This window comes from Kryptolebias marmoratus, linkage group LG13 (genome assembly GCF_001649575.2).
Source record: "Kryptolebias marmoratus isolate JLee-2015 linkage group LG13, ASM164957v2, whole genome shotgun sequence".
NCBI lineage: Eukaryota > Metazoa > Chordata > Actinopteri > Cyprinodontiformes > Rivulidae > Kryptolebias > Kryptolebias marmoratus.
Window position 1 is genome coordinate 5,128,697 of NC_051442.1, and position 5,834 is coordinate 5,134,530.

Here is a 5,834-nt window from a genome sequence, read left to right on the forward strand (position 1 = left end):
CCCCCCCCCCCCCTGCGCGCTGGGTTTCTTCCAATCAAGGAAAACTTTTAAAAAAAATGTTTTCCAAATTTTCCCGAAGCTGCATTCTAAACAAGGGGCACAAATCGCACCCCTGAAGGAGTTTGTCACGGAGTCCCATCATTAATTGCTCTTCTGGGGAACGCCTTCAATTAAGCGAGCGTGCAAATTGTTTCCGTGTTTTAATTACATCAGTGAAAAGACCCCAAAAAACTGAGTAATCCTGTTAACTGCGGCGAGGAATCAAGATAAATCCCGGTTTTAGCAGCTCAGCACGCTGCGCCGTAACGCCTCCTTTCATCTGAGAGTTTCGTGTAAAAGATCTCAACGATTTTAGGATTTTATTAAAAAATTAAAAAAAAAAACTAAATTTTAGGAGAAAATGAAGCGGCAGAAAATCCAGCGTGAGGCAAAAAACAAAAAGCAGCTGTTAATGAGAATAAAGTGATATCATGCAGCTCCACAGGAATGGATTAAACTCATTAACTTTCTAAACTGCATCATTAAAAAAACAACAAATAAAAACACATTTCTGTCAAAGGAGAAAAGCTGAATTTGTTTTTCATCTATTCTATTAAACCTTACTTTGTTAAAATTAAAAAAAAAAAACATGTCTATAAAGGGTCTAATGGGATTTTATGTTTTGGTTTGACCATATAAGGACTTCCTTTTTTGTCCCCAACAGGTCAGTGCCACATTTTAGCTCTTTTAGAAATAAAGACAATAGAATAATGATTTAAAAACACAGTTATTGTTATCTATATGTAGTTTATTTAAGAGATTTAACAGTATTTTGTTGTAATAAATACATTAAATTAACATTAAACCTGAGTGTTACCAGGGCTGATAGGGTTAAGTTGTATTTTTGCCACTTTTTTCTGATAAGACTGAACAGAAGAGCTGCTGTTCCACATTCAGGTTTATCAGATACCTGTGTTCCTACAAATGTCAAATTCCTCTAATACATTTATTTTAGCCTCTGAGAAGCTTTAATGGCTGTTTTGCTTCTGCTGGACAGTTTTTATAGAAAATAGAGAGGATGTCTGAGGGGAGTCAGGACAATCAGTGGCTATGAAGGTCCTGCTGTAGTTAGATTACATGGTTCCTCTTTTAGTCAAACAGGATTCTCCCCAGAAACGCAGATGGAAATCCTCTCTGTGTTCAGAACTGAAGTTCTGCCCTGCTAAAAAGTTTCTGCGCATTTCAAAATAAGAGCTCAGAGCAGCTCCCAGGACAAGGGAATCCACTGCACACTCCGGTGGCTTTTATTTGCAGGTCAAACCCCTCACACGGCCCAGGTACGAGCTGGAGTTTACATGCTGAAATAAAGTCCAGGTTTGACCTTTGACCCCTGGCGGTGCCACTCCAGGTCAGACGGAGCTTTACAGCGAAAGTCAAAGTACACAAATAAAGCCGTCCAAGTGGAAGTCATAAAGCAGATAAGAGCCGTGCTGATGCCAGCCGGCGCTGTACACTTCACCGCTGGGCCAGCCGAGGTTTGTGTGTGCCATGTGTGTGTGTGTGTGTGATTGAGATTTGGGAACATATATCAGTTTGCACACACTCACATCAGGGAGCTGCTCCTCATTGTTTAGGTACTAAAGACAGAACCTCAAGATGTAAATAAAGAAGCAGTCAGGTCAGAGTAATTTTCTCAGTACAGAGGGAACACAGACTGGTGTGTGTGTGTGTGTGTGTGTGTTACTGACAACAAAACAGCTCGAATTCCACAGATAAATCTGAAGCTGGTCTCCACATTTTTGCTTTGGTAAAAACTCGTGTTTGTTTGTTGAGAGATGATTGGTTCCACGTGTTCTGGGAGGGAACCAGTGTTAATGTTATTGCACCTTGTTGTTACGCTAATTGGATACAGGTGCGATTTTAGGCACCTCAATAGCCCCTCTCTCTCTCTCACACACACACACACACACACACACACAGATCCTGTAATTAGACCCATTTACACACCTCTATCTGACTGGGCTGCAGACTTTTAGACCCCTGTTTACACGTGAACAGACTCTTGACTGTGAAAGTCGCTGTGCGTTCCCGTGTGGACAGCCTGAACGCAACTTTTGGAAAACAGCGACGTCATGGACCCCACTTCGTGCCTGACCTTTGACCCCGGTAATGACAGATGACGTGCTTGTGTTTGTGCTGCAGGCGCCTGTTGCTCAACTACAGCAGAACAACGTTTACTGGATGACTTCAACGAACAGATAAGGCTGATGAACAACAACAGTACCCTGAATGGAGCAAAATTCTCCTAATATTGTTATTATTATTATTATTATTATTATTATTAGACCAATAAATCTACAGCCAAATAACACCAAATTCATGTTGCAGAAAAAGGTCAACAATATATGACGAATACAGTTAAAAAATGTGGGAAATAACTGAAATAATCCATCATGTCCACAGATTTGGACTGACAGCTCCCAGTAAATATAGTTAAATGCGACACAAAGCAGAGGGTCCTGCCTTTAATTTGAATTTTTGAACTTTTCACACCACCCCCCCTCAGCCAGGATCAGAGTCCTGCTCTCACCTTTTTATCTGATGACATCTGTGATACATCGGATCCCTCCCGGTGCCTCGGGTCCAGATAGCTCTGATAGCTCTGATAGCCGGCTGCATACTGATGCTAATGGGGAATACCGGGGCCGCTTGGTGCCTGACAGCTGATAACAGATTGGGGTGGAGGAAGGGCCACGTCGGGGTGAATGATAATCGTTTGTGTGAGGTGAGGGTAGGATTCTGTGTGCGTGGAGGGAAAGTGAGGTGGAATAAAGGTCAGGATGAATGTGTGAGGTGCGGCCGGTCGCTCATTGGTCTGGTTCACAACGAGGACACATCAGAGGGACATCAGGCTCCTTTTAGATTCAGATTTTTGGGACTCATCTCCAAAACGATCCCTGTTTTAGTTTGACTCTTGCATCCAAAGTAAAGGTTGACACATTTAATACCTGTTGCTTTTGGACCCTGATCAACAGTTCTCAATAGTTCTTGACTATTTTTAGTCAAATTAATGATTCGGACAGGAAAAGGGGCTCTAAAGGGATGATGTTGTGTCGACACACAAATAACCTATTTTAAAAGACACTTTGTTCCCATTTCTTCAGCCGAATCGATGAAAAACAGCCAAACTTGACCCGCAGTAAATAATCAGCTGAGGGAAGGTGATGGATCCCTCTTTGTTGTTTCTGCTGTGGCGGCCATTTTTGAATTAGGTTGACTTTGAAAGGTTATGCAGCTGCAACAGATGATAACCTTCAGAGAGTTCTTGTTTAGTTCATGAGATAGTTTGCAATTAGAAAGACGAACTGACACACGCAGACAAAAGCAATTACTGTACATTATCACCCGCTCTGCTCAGAAACAAAGACTTTTTGCCGTAAAATAATGCACAGAAGATTAGCATTTTTTTAAAAAAAGCCTTCTTGATTTAAAGATTGCCAGTTGTTGAATTCGAAACAGAGCAGAAGTAACAACATTTCTGCCGTTACGGGATTTTCAAATGCAGGAAACAAAATGAAGCTTCACTTTTTGTAATTGAACCTCTGAAGCCTGATGGGCGTTTGTTGGTGTCGTGTGTGAAAGTAGAAGGTGAGGTGATGGAGTCGCAGATCCATCTCGGTGTGTTGATGCTGTCTCCATTTTCCTGTCCTGATCTGTGAGAAGACATGAGGACGTCTTTCTTTCATCAGCAAGGCAGAGCTGTTGCTCCAAAAATCCAAAGTTTTCTTTTAGACAAGACTTCTCAAACTCTTTCTCAAATGTTCTCAATAAACCAAAATGCAGAGAACAACATGAAAGATTGTTTTTTTTTTAGATTTTACAGAACCTTTAACTTTCACAAACCTGGTTTCAGGCTCCAGGTCAGGTCGGTGTCCGTGCATCCCGACCTTTCAGGCCCTCCACTCCCACGCTGGCCGGGCGCTGGAGCGCCCCATTGTTGCGTGTTTACATTAATCATTACCTGCGATGTTTGCAACACAATGGGACAACTGAGAGGACGGGCTTTGTGATGCAGAGCGGCGGTGCTGCCAAAACAAGGACGGAGCAGAGCTGGAGAGGGGGAGTGATGGAGGCAGGAACGGAGGGAGCTGCTTTTTCAAAAACACACTCATGCTGTGCAGCCAAACTGTTCGAACCCACAGAATGCGCTGCTGAACCGTGCTGGAGATCCCAGAGTTACTAAACAGACAAGAAACCCGTTTCTAAAAGGGATTTACATTTACTCAATGAGAGTAGCAGGATTCTTTTTATTCCAAGGCAGCTAAAAGGAGACAAAACAATGAGGTGCTAAATCTGTTTAAAGCGAGTTCGACGCAGCTGGGTTCACCAAAAACACAGGAATGCATGTCGCTCTCAGCTACTACCACACCAGGTTCAGTTCAGTATCTGCAGCCATGTTTGTGTTTGCCAAGGTGAATCAGCTGTGGCAGCCATCTTGAGTTGGGTTGACTCCAAAAAGTCAATCAGCTGTAGACGTCAATGATCACTTTATGAGAGTTAAAGAGATGTTTTGCTTGCACCACACACACACACTTACACACACACACCTTCACCTCAGCTAAGCCAGTTTTACAACAAATAAAAACTCTAGTTGTTGTTGCAGAAACATTAAACAACTTTTAACTGTTTAGTAATAAATAATTCATTTGGATTAACTGGAGGAGCTGTGAGACGTTGTTAAACTGGAGGTAAAAAAAACACCCAGCTAAGTGACATAACACATATTGGAAATAAACTGATGTCATGTTGCCAGTTAAAGAAAAGTTATATTCATGAACATTTGAAGGTATTCTTGTTATAATTTTAAGTACTGATTAGATTGATTTGTGCCCCATAGACAAAAAAACTAAACTTATTGCACAAAAACATGCAATATATTGAATTTTTCCACACAAAGACTTATTTGAAAGCCTGTAATGACTGCGGTTTATCTTCTTCCCCTGGAACCACACACCTACACACACCTACACACACCTACACACTCCCAGCTGTTTACATGGAGGCAGATATCAGTAACGACTCCTGTTTTCCCTCGCCTCCTCTCCCTTTCTTCTTTGGTTTCTTAATCACATCCAGCAGGGACTCCCGTTCAGTCCCCCCCCTCCGGTCCGTTCTCCGACACACACACACAGAAGGCTGAACCCTGCCTGAACCCTGCTGCTTTAATTAATCTCGCTGACTTTGTTAATTATTTGTTTTGCTGGCTGACTGCCTGTGTGTGTCCACGAATGCGTCCCTCTTTGAAGTACAGAGTGTGTGTGTGTGTGTGGGATGTTCTGCCACGGCTGAAACAACCGTCCCGGCTCTGATAACCTGGAGCAGATGCGGAGGATACCCTCTCCTTCTTCACCCCCACCTTTATCTGTGCAGATATCTCACATCTTGTGGTTTGTTATTAGGATAAACTTCTGTTTCCCAAAAACATAAGCAACCTTCCCGGATGCTGCTTGGACCTTTTAGTAAAAAAGGAAAATATTAGAAGATGTTGTTGCTCTGTTTTTACTGAGAACAGATTCTATTCTTCTCTTTAAAACAAACAAACAAAATCACACAATTCTTTTTATTGTCCTTTTTATACAACGGCCCTGTTGTGCAGTAATTATATGTTTTTAAAGTGATTCTACGAGATTAGCAGCTGCATTCTTGTATTTCTGCAAGATCACAGGACAGGTAAGGTGTAAATCAGATGAAAACTTTTGCACATTGTAAGTCAGCCAGCTTTCCAGATGATCACATATTACTAAACCATTTAGGGAACACTGAAACGCCTCATGTCACTGGTGTAAAAACTGCAT